This window comes from Cygnus atratus, chromosome 1 (genome assembly GCF_013377495.2).
Source record: "Cygnus atratus isolate AKBS03 ecotype Queensland, Australia chromosome 1, CAtr_DNAZoo_HiC_assembly, whole genome shotgun sequence".
Lineage (NCBI taxonomy): Eukaryota > Metazoa > Chordata > Aves > Anseriformes > Anatidae > Cygnus > Cygnus atratus.
The window spans coordinates 6,079,708-6,093,069 of NC_066362.1; the positions used below are offsets into that span (position 1 = coordinate 6,079,708).

At 41.3% G+C, this 13,362-nt stretch overlaps 1 protein-coding gene across 12 annotated transcripts in view; it reads left to right on the forward strand.

Annotated features, from left to right (window-relative positions):
* The window catches only part of CELF2 (CUGBP Elav-like family member 2), a 371,782-nt gene that overhangs the window by 220,899 nt on the left and 137,521 nt on the right, over nucleotides 1-13,362 (forward strand). The window contains exon 1 of one of the 12 annotated variants that reach the window (XM_035549357.2): nucleotides 13,206-13,226. The exons of the other annotated variants lie outside the window; for them this stretch is intronic. The gene's annotated coding sequence lies outside the window, so the exon portion shown is untranslated. Of the gene's footprint in view, nucleotides 1-13,205; nucleotides 13,227-13,362 lie in introns of those variants that run through there. 12 annotated transcript variants of the gene reach the window in all.

Below are 13,362 nucleotides of genomic sequence, written 5' to 3' on the forward strand. Positions count from 1 at the left end.
AAGGATTTTAATTTACAGTAACGGGTATTCTTCACTGCATTGTAACCTGGCTCCCCGTGTCTGCCTTTGGAAAACAGTCACTGCTTGCATATACCACTGAAATGATGATGCAAGGCACACTAAACACCAAAATGGAGCAGCTGAATGCTGCTGTGTGACATCTCTTTTCCAGAATATAGCAGAGGGAGAAAATTGATGCCTATCTGCTCAGTGTTTGATTTGCACAGGAGCTCTGCTGGGAGCTCAGCCACTGTTGGGGACTGGAGGAAGTGGCAGCGGAGTGTCTTTCAGAAATCATGTAGTGAGCAGATAACCAGTGCACCCCAGAGGACAGCTCTGCCTTGGCTACTGGAAGGGCTAAGGATGAGTTTTTCCTCTACCTGACTTGTGTGTTCTTTATGAAGTTAAGCACACGAGGAACAAGCAGTGGTGGCTGTAGAATATCACAGGTGCTTGAAAGCACTTTGACAAAAACAGTAAAGAGAAAAAGAAGTCAGCGGTGTACAACACATTTATTTTTGTGGACTGGAAGAGAACTGTTGGGAATCTGAACTGCTGGAAAATGATAGAAGATGATGCTAAGAGTCCTGTGTTCAAACACTTTGAAGTTGCCGTTGCTCACTCTGTTTTTCAGAATACTGTCCAGGAAAAAAGCAGTAATGAGGGCCAGTTACCTTGGCAGCTTTCCTTGTTTGTATATGTTTGATATATTTTTGCTGGAATAATGAGTTTAGTCAAGAGCAAATAAACTAAGCATAAAGAAAAGGTGTCTTAAGGACAAAGGAAAAAAGGAGTGGTAGGAAAAAGACCAAGTACAAAGGGAAGTAGAGGAATAGGGTATACAATGAAGGAGAAGAAAATTTGGCCAAGGTTATCAAAAGTTATTTGAATGTCCAGAAAACATAGGTTTGATTGCCTGTTTCAGATGGACAAATGATGCCTTTTCCCTTGAATTCTGCCTACGGATCCAGCCCGTCCTTTCCATGTACATGTAAGGAGCACTTGGGACTCTCTTCGGGATTCTTGGCAGCTTCAGCCATATGTCAGGGTCCTCTTTCTGGCGGGCAGCTCAGTCAATATAGAGGGTAAAAGTCTGTTCTTCAAATAAAGCTAACGGCATTGTTCCTTTAATCCAAAATTGGAGATTTTGGTCTGAGTTCAGGAACTCAGGCAACCAACAGGATTTAAGTTTTTTTCAGGAGTCTTTTCCTTAGACCACTACTACTGGAAACCCATCCTTAGTTTGATCACTGGTGGTTCAACAGTAATTGTATTTATGGTTCATTTTGTTTGGATCCTGGTGACTAATCTTTTTGTGCTGTCAGTGGTACTATTCAGCTCCGACATACGGGTTCACCATCCTGCTGGCTGGATAATCCCACTGAGGGTATAATTTCTGTCATCTGGACAAGAGTTAGGAGGAAGCGTGTTCTGGATGTGCCGTGGAAAAAGAACAGGTGGTATGAGGTAGAAATGCAGGTTGTGACCAAATCCTCACCTTGTCCATTCTGTAGCTGTAGCTTAAATGTCCATCTATATAATGGAAACATTCATCATAGTGTGTTCATCTACTTGCTCGAGGATCAGAGGTATTGGTTATCAAAATCAATGCCAGCATTGTGGAGTACTGGGCAGTGTAATAATGACACAGAAAATTGAAATCTTCGGGGAAATTAAGTTGCTGCAATGTTATGTCCTCACCTTTAAATTTTAAATGAGACACTTGGAATGACTTCTTTAACAAATGCCCAGGCCAAGGATTTTCTTAGAAAGTATTGTGGAACAATCTTCTGTTTCACAGAAGTTTGCACCAAGCTGGAATACTAGTTGGCTACTCTGTGGGAAGTAGGGCAGATGGATGAACTCTTCATTTACTTTCTATTGAGCCTCAGCAATTGAACCTTAAGGCTTTTTAATTACATTCCTTACCTGGTTAGTGAGAGGGGCCGTATTAAGCCCCAAATACCTTAACATCTGGGGCTCATTTGCTCCAAAATGAACACCATCTCCCTTAATTCCCTATTTGTCTCTCCCTGCTCTTACAATATTTGCCTTGTCCTGATTCCCCTTGCTAATTGCAACCCATCCAGCACTGTATGCGAAAAAAGCCATTTTACTTGCATGATCTAATGCTTTTAAGTCATCGTGGCTTTGCTGACTCATTGGTCAACCTTGAAAAATCAGAACAGTGCAAACACTGCAATGCCATCAGAGGGCTAGCAGGTTGCGCAGGGGACTCTGTTACTGATTAGTGTCATTTTTTTCCGAGTTGAAAGAGCTATTGTGTTTAAGGCCATGAGATTTAGAATTAGGAGTAATTAAAAACCAAGGCTGCTGCCTTTATATTTTTTTAAATATGAAGGGCCCCAGGAGTCTCTGTAGTCATTAGAAAATCCTATTCTCGTGCTAAGCTTGTCCTTATAAGCAGTTGTTGGCTTTCCTGAATGTAAAGCAGGATCTTGTTCAGAGTGGATGCTGAGAGGGGGGAAAATATCAGAAAGGCAGGGGAGAAGAAAAGTGTGTGTGTTTGGGGTGGGGAGATATTTAGTGGTTGCGTGGGAGCTTTGTAATGTGTCCTTAGCAACTGGCTTTCTACTCTAATGGGAAAAAGAGATGGTGGGAAAGCATTCAAGGAAAGTGGGTCACATTTGATCCATGACCTAAAAGGAAAAGTGGGGGGAGGGAATAATCAGCTCAGATCATTAATGAGGTGAAACCGTATCCCTATAAGGCTCATTCATCAAACTGGGAAAAACTGCTCTTCTCGTGTCATGGTTATGTGCTAGAAAGTGCATCTCCTGCTCTCTCAAACACTACAATTGCTCCATGGCTTTTGTTTTTTAAAGGAAAAAAAAAAAGTTGTTTGTTTTAAACACGCTCAAGCAACACAATGATTAGACATGACAGTTTGGCTGTGGGGCCTTCCTTTCAGTTCAAGAAAATATAGAACATAGCTGAGCTGTCCTTTCCTGGTAGAAATGAGGTCATTTGTAAAGCTTTGTGTACATTTCTGCAGCACTCGTAGAACTGAGCTGGTAAAGCGGATCTCCTAAAGTCGAAATCTTACTTGCACCAATATTCCCATCTTTAAGAAATACAGACCCATTAACCGTGTAAGATTAGGAATCGCAAGCTGTGATTTAGACTTAATGACTCCTCGAGGATGCATAGTTTTGATGTAGCTGTCAGTGGTACGTCCACTGCTGTCATAAGTGCGCTGCCTTTGCTGACTCTGAGCTTCTTACAGCTCCATGTGGATAAGGGAAAGCTTGTAATCGCTTTCCTTTTCCATGTGGGCTGCGTATCTGTTCTGAAATATGCAAAAGTACACTGTCAAGGTTGATTTTTCTGTTTATTAAGTACAGAAATGTATACATTATATTTGTTAATCCCCATTGTTTGTAAAAAATCCCTCGGAAAATTAGAATTTATTAAATAATTTATTTTATGTAAAAACTAATAGCAATTTTCATATCCAAACTATTTTTCTTATACCGATCAGATGTTGTATAGCTGCTAATATTTCAAGGTAGTTTTAATTAGCATCTCAGCCTAATGCAACTCTGCTCCACAATGCATCTTCGAAATAAATAGAATCTTAGAATATCTGAGTTGGAAGGGACCCACAAGGATCATCGAGTCCAACTCCTGGATCCCCAAAGGACCACCTAAATAAATAAATAAGTAAAAATCAGGGCATGTGTCTGAGACCATTGTCCAAACACTTCTTGAACTCCGGCAGGCTCAGTGCTGTGACGACTTCCCTGGGGAAGTGGAATAGCAAAGGATAACAGAAGATGTACTGGATAAATGACTGACAAATGTGAAGTGATGTCAGATGTGAATTGGCACATAAGATTCGCGTTCCATCCATCTTGAAACTTCATGGAACATATACCCATTGTGACAGAAAACCCTAGATGGTAACCCCCAGATTGTCTGACAATTTTTAATAAAGCATAAACTACTTCAGTCAACTGTATTGGCATTCAGTCCAATCACGGAGAGATGTAAACACAGGAAAGTTGGGCTGCTTAATGAAGATACTTGGTAGAAAACAATAGATTAAATATTCCTGACTTTGTAGGATAAGTGAATTTAGACGTGCTGTGTCTCCTTCTCCTCTTTTTTTCTTAACCACCTATTAAAGTCCTCTGGGAGTGCATCATGTTTCCTAACATATGAAAATAGTGGGAAAACATCTGGGCTTACTAATAAAATTAGGTCTGCTACTTAAAAAGCAGCCAGCATTGTTTGGGGCCTCAGAGATGCTCATGCAACGCAAATAATAATAGTAGGCTTTGAAAAGTACTTCACTTCTGCCGTGTTGCATAATTTTCAAATACTGCTTTTAAAAGACAAATTAGAATTGCATGAAGTTAAAAAAAAAAAAAAGCATATCATGAAAGGTTTCGGGTTTGTTTTTTTTGTCTTTAATACTATAACAGTTCAACGTTCATGTAGTGCTTTCCTCTGAATGTTTCAAGGTACTTCACTGGGATGGGAACATAATGCTCCCCTTCTAAGGTGAGGGAAATAAGCACAGCAAAGGGAAGAGACTTACAAGAGCGTGGCTGAGAAACCAGTTTCTTTGTTATGTTGCCCTCTGCTTTTTCCCATTAGCAACACTTCCCAGTTTGGTTCTTCTGTAGGCTTTTGTCTTCTCTGTAGGATGGTTATAGCATGAGAATGGATGTGCCTTATAGTAAGCAGTTAGTAATACCCTTCTTGATGAATTTGAAGTTGCTCAACTAAACTCCACGTTTGGTGTCCACAGCTGACAGCCCCCCTGGACACGAGGCACAGACATCCCTGTCTGCGCTACACCAAAGTAAGAAAACCTTAAATCTTCAGGTTTTTTCTCTATTTTTCTCACTTAGAAACCCAGCAGGTTCAGACCTCAGATCATTAAAACAAATGGCCCCATATTAAAATGCCATCTCTGCCCCTTGGATTCCCCTGTGTTTCCCCTATCAAGCGAATGACACCTGCGAGCTTCGGTTCTGTGTTCTCCCATCGGCAGTGTCCAGGTGCCTCTGCCTGCCCCAGGGCAGGTTTCTTCCTTTTTCCATCTGCTGAGAGAAGGTGACGATGTCCGTACAGAGAGGGGTTGTATGGGAAAACAGTTGGAAAAGGGCTAGAGATCTTGGGGAACCACATGGTGTTACTAATCCTCTGGCTTTCCAAAGACTTGTCATCGCAAATAAGAGTTTTCCACTTTCAGGGGGAGGAGAGAAAAAGAAAAAAGAAGGAAAGAAATTAACCCTGCGGTGTGATGACAGAGATTTCTATAAATCACACCGCGTTTCCCACTGGTGCTAACGGCCAGCCAGACCTGAGATGGCCAAGTTTCTGCAGGTTGAGTACGTTACAGGGAGCTTAAAAATACATCCACAAGTCTTTAGCTGCCTTTGCTGGTGCACGAGGCTTTTGAAGTTAAGAAGCTTTGTACGTCACGGGATGGCCAATGGGATGGGGATGTTATTCCCATTTTTCCCATCTCCTCCTTTCCCATTTCTTCTGGAAGGGTGCCAGCCAGCCCCCAAAACCTGGATTCATTTTGCATTTGTGAGTAAAACCTCCATGGGAATAAATAACCTACTAGAACAAGCTTCTGTCCAAAACATCCAATTAAGAAGTTATCCTTTTAAATTTCTCCTGCGGCAAGTATTTGCTATGACCTTAAAAAACACAGTTTTCGACAACGTTTCACGATGTGTTTGCCTGTCGGTTTGGCAAGAGGCTTCAGAGCGCTCGGATGGTTTTCCACTGCTCAGCTTGTGCAGAGAAGATGAAGGTCTGCCTTTGAAGTCAGCAGTGTCCCCATAAATGACTCCCACATGATTTCGGAATTGTGTGTGTTAGGGTGTGGTGATGTTGGGATTTTTCATGGTATGTTTATTAGGAAAATTTAAACCAGTTTTTCTGAGGTTTTTCATTTCTTTGAATGATGCTCTTAAAAGGAGAGTTGCTCCTTTCCTAATTATATGTCATTGTTTATTTTCTTGTAAGTCTTAAAAGAATATTGTAGCCATGTAATGCAGGGGAGCAAAATAAATTATTCGTAATATTAGGGTAAATATAAGAAACTGAATAATATTTTGTACTTTAACTAAGATTTACCTTAGAGCTCATGTTCTCTGTTGACTAATTGTGTGTCAGTGCATTTACATAACCGCTCTCTCTGTAGATGTTAAAGTATAAATGTTGGCAGCCAAAAATACAAAGGAAAAAGAATCCTGTTTTGAAGAGCATAGCGTACATATTGCAGTGGGATGTAGAAGTTTCAACAGGGGCGAAATGGAGACAGCGTGGCCCATTTTGCCCTTTGTCCAAAGCTATGCTTTCCACCCAGCACACACAGTGTGTTTTTTCCATTAAAAATTGCTTAGTATTGTGGGTTCGGAGCCAGTTTCTCTTCTGTAATCCACATATCACCATTGCATGTGTCGGTAGTGGTACATCTGGTGCGACCTGGTTTTACCAACATCCAACGCTAGCAATAGTATATAAGATTTTCCCAGCTGCAGTTGAAGTCAAGCTCCACGTTATTTCATTATTCTCTCTTCCATGAAGTTGGTATGAGTATTCATGGTGTAACATAGAATCAACAACCAGTAGAAGGAGAGGTTTTTTGTTTTTGTTTCTGTTGTTGTTTTTTTTTTCTCCCCAAAAAAGCACTACAGAGAGTTATAAGTATGTTGGAAATCATTGGGGAAAATCACCTTCTAACTATTGACATTTCAGTAGCAATCTAATGAGGTACTTAGGTTTTTCTAGTATGTAGTATAGAGGAGTGATTATAAAAGATTCAGAAACAGGGAAGTTGTTTTTTTTTTTTAACTTCCCTGCAATATGACTTGAAAGAAATATGTATCCCTGTTGACTTCGTGGTTGTCCAGCAATCTGATCAGAGCTGAGCTCTGCTCTACAGAAAGGCTGGGTACTTTTCCCACTCCCTTTTCTGCCCCCCATACCTAACCAAAGATTTCCATACACCACTCTGAAGAACGGGGAAGCATTTCCCAGACAGCATTCATGGTCTCCTTTACTAAACAGGCAGAATTTAGAAGAGGTGGGAGGAACAGAGGAGTTCGGTGGAGAGGAAGGGAAAAAGAGCAAACCCCTGACCCCACACCCCTGCTTTATTTTCCGTGTAAATGGCAAAGTCATCCTGCCTCCTGCTCTGCATGTAGATGTTCAGTCGAGCTATATTTTCATAAGATTATTCATCCCAGTGATATTTGAAAGCTTTCCCACAATACACAAAGTTTTGCCTGCCCACATACTTTATTCTCAAACCTTGGGAGGGATAAAGATTTTCTTCTTTGTTTGCTTGTAGGTTTAAGATTTCACCCTTCTCTGCCACTAAACCAAGCTTGATTCTGATTTTCAATGTCATCATTTTGTCTGTAACCTAACACTCAGCTAATACCAGAACCCAGTTTTCCAAGACTCTTCACTCTTACAACAAGATTGGCTCCACCTTGAGGAGTTAAAAAGGCCAGATAGTGGGATGAGAAGAGATGGGAACAACCTCCAGCACCTCTTGGCTCTCCAGCCAGCAGAAACACCTCTTAGTGGATAGGCAGTGAATATCTTAGCACATCTCATCCATCTGCAAAAATTGTCCTAGAAACTTCTGAGACAGGATTGCTGTACTTCTGCCCTGCTCCTCCTGACTCCTGGTGAATTGCCTAAATTAAACCTGAAGTACTGCAGTGGTCAGGCTCCTTCCCCGGCCAGTTGTGGAAGTTCCCAACCTGCCCGAATCAAACCCTTGATTCATTGAAGCGAAGCTCAGTGCTCTGTGTTTCCCTTCATGCTGCAGAAAACAGCTTTGTCACCTCTTTGACCTCCAGCTCAGTGAAACCTTTCCATGTGAGGGAAGCAAAAAGTCGGGTACAGTCCTTCAAAGACAGTCGACAGCTTCTCCATATGATTTCTCCTGGCTCACTTGGTGCAGAGGTAGGAGGCGAGCCCACCAAGTCACCCCAGCAGCATCCCTTAATCCCAGCACATAGCCAGATGCGGAGGGCTGACCACCCTGCCCTGAGCATGCCCAGCACCCAAGAGCTGTGTTTCTGTAGATGCTGGTTGTGTTTCCACTGAGGTCTGCATCTTTCCACCAGCTCGCTGCAGCTGTATTTGGGAACTGGAAAACTGCGTGATCCAAAGTGCCTGGTGAAGCAGATCCTTCCAGCCTCGCGTTGTAGGGAAACAAGTGTCACACCATGCAGAAGTGCCTCTGCGCATGTCAGCCGAGCGCTTTTTTCAGCGTGATGGCAGAGTGCAGAAATTTCAAAAGGAATCAGGCAATTAAATTTCAAACCAACATCTCTTCTGTTTGTTAGGAATTCATCATTTCACATAGATGCAATGTTTCATTGTGTGTTGCATGTCTTATATATAAACAGTTTCGTTTTAATTTTTTAATATTGTCTTTCCCAGTTGTTGGGATTTTTTTTCTTCCTTTTCTGGACAGGTTATACATATGCTAATAGAAATATGCCTATTATTTGAAGCATAGTTCTGCTTGTCAATGAAGCTTCATTAACACCGTTATCACTGCCTGACATTTATCTTATAATTTTCCAGAGTTGACTGTTACATCTCCATGGAAACCCAAATTGCAATTGAAACAAGTGAGATAATAAAGGCATCCATAGAGGATTGACAGTATGCAAGCCCACAGTGTTTGCAGGCTACATTTGTTTATAGTTCCTTAGATAAATCTATTGCAGTGGAGATTTTTATTACCTGTCTCCTGTCTTTCTATGCTGCTTATTGCAAGGTTTAGAGCAACATTTTTTTATTTTGCTTTTTAATTAGAGCAATAAATTTTATTGGGCTCATCAAGGAAGGTCAGAGCATTGAAGATATAAATTCTGGTGTGGTTTTGGGGGGCGAAATATGGAGGTTTTTATAGATGATTTTGGCATTATGTAGACTGATGCATTCTGAGATTGATTTGGGAGTTTGTTTGAAGCAGCAAAAACTTACGATTGCGGACTCTTGATTTGCTGACTCTTTCAGTATGCAAGAAAGATTTTTTTTTCTATACCTAAGGACTTGAGCTCTCTAAGTTCATGACTCTAAATCAATTTAGATGGTGCCTCAAAGCATAGAGTCATGAAACTGGAGTGGGTCCAGAGTGAATTAATCTGAAATTAATTTGATTTTGAAAGGCTCCATCTGGCTGTGTTTGGAAAAGGCATTTAGACAGATATATAAACAAATGATCATCTGTATTCTATATGCCAGATGTGGTGTCAAAAAAAAAATGAAGAAATGGTTTAAAAAAAAATCAACTGAGAGGGATTTTGCTATAACGATGCTCAACTTGTTAAAATTACAATTGCATCATACTTTGGACAATAATCTTTTCATATATTCTGATTTGTAGAAGGGGGGACTAAGAGCAAGCCTGATAGGATATTTTGTTTTAAGTAAGAAAATTGAATGTCACAGCTTGCTTTAACTGTCTATTTCAGATCTCCCATATATAAGCCCAGCTAACTGAAATTGGCAGGACCCTTAACAAGAGCAGTGCTGTGATCTTCCATTCCCTTTTTAAGGGAGCTATTTAGGTAAAGCAGCCTTGTTGGCCACGAACTGTTGGCCTCCCTCTCTTTTGACTTACGCTTTTGGGCCCTATGGAACCAGCTCTCTGTGCTCTGTGAAGCTCAGCAGCAAGCGGGTACAAGCGGGTACACACATGGGTGCCAGGCTGAAAATATGTCATGCTGTACAGTACTTCCTGCAATAATCATTTGGTTTTAGTGCACTGAAACCTCTGCTGTGTTTCCAAACAAATGCCTGGAGGATTCCTTCCCATCTTCTCCATCCCTCCCCAGCTCCAGGACACAGTTTGCCATGAAGTAGGCAAGTCCTTTCAAACCACAGAAGAACTTGCAGGTAACTGCCAGCCTGCACATAAAGCCTGCTGAAATTGTCACGTCATTAATTACTACATAAAAATATATATTTTTTAAGCCTTCATTATTGCTTTTGATGTTTCTGGGGGCAAAAGAAGGAGGAAGTTGAGTAGCAACTTAGTACATTTTGATTAGTAGGTGTGGAGAGAGAGACTGATGTTGTTGACAAGAAAACAGATGGTCCTACGTGTCCTGAATTTTAAAAGCCTGGTACTATTCTAATGTGGTTGTTGGCATGTCACAAATGTATAAGCATTTGGTTGTAATCAAATCCTTTTTTTTTTTTAAAGTAGCATCAATAAATGTTTCTTGCCATACAGAAAGAAGTATTCTTCACTGCAAATATGCGTAAAGCAAAGCATTGATAATCCACACCATTAATATTGAGCAGTCAGCCACTTGAAACTCTACTTCATAGGAAAAATGGTGTCAATCGGTGCCCCAAAACTGTAATTTCATTCTGCAAGTGCTTCAGTGCTCTCTGTGGTCCTGTCCAACTTACAGAAATGTGGAGAGGGCCCCTTTGCAATTTGAGTCCAATTTAAATGTAACATAGATTTTGCACAAAAGGACAACCTCTGCTCCAAGGAGATTACAGTGAGAAACATCAGTGTGGGGTACAGTAAAAGTGGAACAGAAAGTCACAGTCGCTGCTCATGAGCATCGTAGTTGGGATGAACTGCCACTGTTCTCATCATAACAGAGATTGATTTAGAGATGGAAAAATGATAAACAAGAAGCCTTTGTTAATGCTAACCTGTCCACGTCAAAGCCAGATGTGCAGACATCCACCTGTTAGTTGGCCAACAGAAAACAGATATTCAAACGTCACACCTTTGGTATTTATTGGTAATGTCCAAACTCTTGTGTTACTTTTTATTTCCTGCTGCGTGGAGTTAGAAATGCACCAACCTTACACCTGACGGAGACAGACCCAAGCTTGTTTACAGGTTTAATGTACAGAGCAAATTCTGCTCAGGAAGCAAAACTGACTTCTTGGGTGGTTGCCTAAGCTGAGCTGTCTAGCAGAATGGTGATGCCTGGAGGACCTCATCCAGCCTTGAATTAGTTAGTTCCTAAAGCCTGCAGGAAAGGCTGAAAGATAAAGGCTGGGCCTAATATACAGCCTGCCGGTGCAGATCTCCAAGCATTTTTCATCATTCTTATCATGTGTCCTTAGAGATGAGTGATCCTCATCCCTCCACCTGAACAAGACGGGGGTCAAACCCAAGAAAGTAAGGGTTGGGATGGGTTTGGCTTTCTTCAGCTGTTAAAGGGCAGCCATCCTTTACTGAGCATTGAGCTTCTCCTAGTTCAAGTTCAGTAAAATCAACAGGCTAGCATAGGCAAATACTTAAATATGCTGAAAGTAGACCATTATAAGTTTTATCAGCATAAACAGAAAGATACTACCCAGTCCTGACCTGTACAGATGGCGCGTTTAATTGTTTGCTGCCACTATTGGATGAACTAGTAATGATATTTTAATTGGTTTCCAAAATAGAGGACTTGAAAAAACAGCTCTTCCTCTCTCTGTTTATCTTCCCTTCTGCACTCATTCTTTCCCTTGTCTCTCTGTATATATGTGTGTGTAGTCTAAATATAAAATATGTATTTTAATTTGTGTAAGTTTTGTCCATGTAGAGCACATGCATATCACTAAGCACTACTGCATGTTCCAAAAAATAATTTGCTGCTAAAACAGAGGTCCATACACTAGTGGTAAGAGTTGAGACAGCTTAAAGCCACTACACTGAATATAATTTTTTTTAAGATATCTGTGATTATGAGTTTTTGTTTGTTTGTTTTTGTTTTTTTTTTTTCTGAAGGTGTGATATAGCAGATGTGCAAAGCTTTTGCAGAGTTACTGCATCTTGACTCTATAGTTCTAGGAAGCATTACCGTTGGTTTTAAACACATATGCAAAGGATGTTCACAATTCGGTTTGCAACCCCAGGCTCAAATCCAAGTGTTTTGGAATGGAGGTGGTGCAGCAACCAAGAGGCCAAGCACTGGAGCAGCCACTGGCCTCTAGAGGTAAATAGTTAGCAGTGAGCCTGGGGGACGTTGTAGCCAGGTCAGGACAGACACGACCTCATTAGCTTTGGTGAGCACAACTCAGGGCTAATTTTAGGAAGTCAACAAGCCTTGGCACAAAGGAGTGTCTGTGCTCTAATCTGCGCCACAAGTGCACAAGGTAATTGCATTTTAACATAGCTATTATTATGATTTCCATACGTATCCTTGATTCCTTCCTGTAATACTAATGAGGAATCTCTGAAGAATAATGTGTTGTACCTCAGGTGTATTCAGCTCTCTCCTGATGCTGTATGTGTGTGGTTCAGTACTTTTCCCATGTCACTTTCAGCATCGTGCATTCTGACCCAGCTGTTTGAAAGATGCCTTCCCTCTGCTTCTCCTTCTCCCAGCCAGAATGTGTTTCCCATCAAGAAAAATTTCAGTGTAGGAAAAGGATTTTTTTCCTCAGATTTTCACGTCAGTCCTCCTCGGTGACAGGATGCTACTTCCTCACCCTACGGAAAATTTGCATTTAAGGCATGAAAGGGATCACATGTACTAAATTTGGAATTGATCAGGACACAAGCAGTCCCTTCTAGGGGACCAACATTTTACCACGGTTTGTATGAGGCAAAATACAGAGAGAGTTAGCAAACCTGAGCTACAGCTAAACACCGACTCCATCAGAACAAAAATGACTGTGAAATTTAGATCACTTGTCAAGGCAGAAAAAAAAGACTCCATTGTCTTAAGCAACATTATGCTTTTACAGATAATTTCTGCAGACATGGAGGCAATGGGAGAAAAAACATCTTTGCATTTACCATTCAGTGCTTACATGAGCACTTGAGTATTATTAGCTATTGACAAGAATAAAATCTCCGCATTGGATGCCAGGTATTAAAAGCCATGAGAATTGTTCGTGTGGTTCATGTGGTGTGTGCGTGCAAGTGCTGTTGCTCTCTGCTGGATGGATGAAGAATTACTCGGCTCTTTGTTCAGGCTTTATGGGTCTGTAAGACGGAGTAAGAGAGAATGTTGTCTGAGCTCAGAGTTTCGGTACCCCTTCTGAAATTGCAGTTGGCCTTCCAGCGTAGCAGAAACCCAGCTGAGCAAGTCGTGCAGCCGCCAGAAGTTGTCACCCTGCCTCTGGGCGCGGGGAAACCTGGAGAAAATTACTTTGTAGGCATTGCTGCATGTGCAGGACTCGTCCCGCTGTGAGCTGCGGCATTAATGGGGCACGATGTCAGAGTCATTCAGCAGCTGCCGGTATGGATATGTGTAACTTAATAATTATTATTGTTATTCTTACTAGTGGTTTATAGTTGTGCCAAAACCTGTACAAGACACAGGAGCAGCTAACGATTTATGAAACTTCATCTTTCCTCTGAGCTGCTGTTGAGCT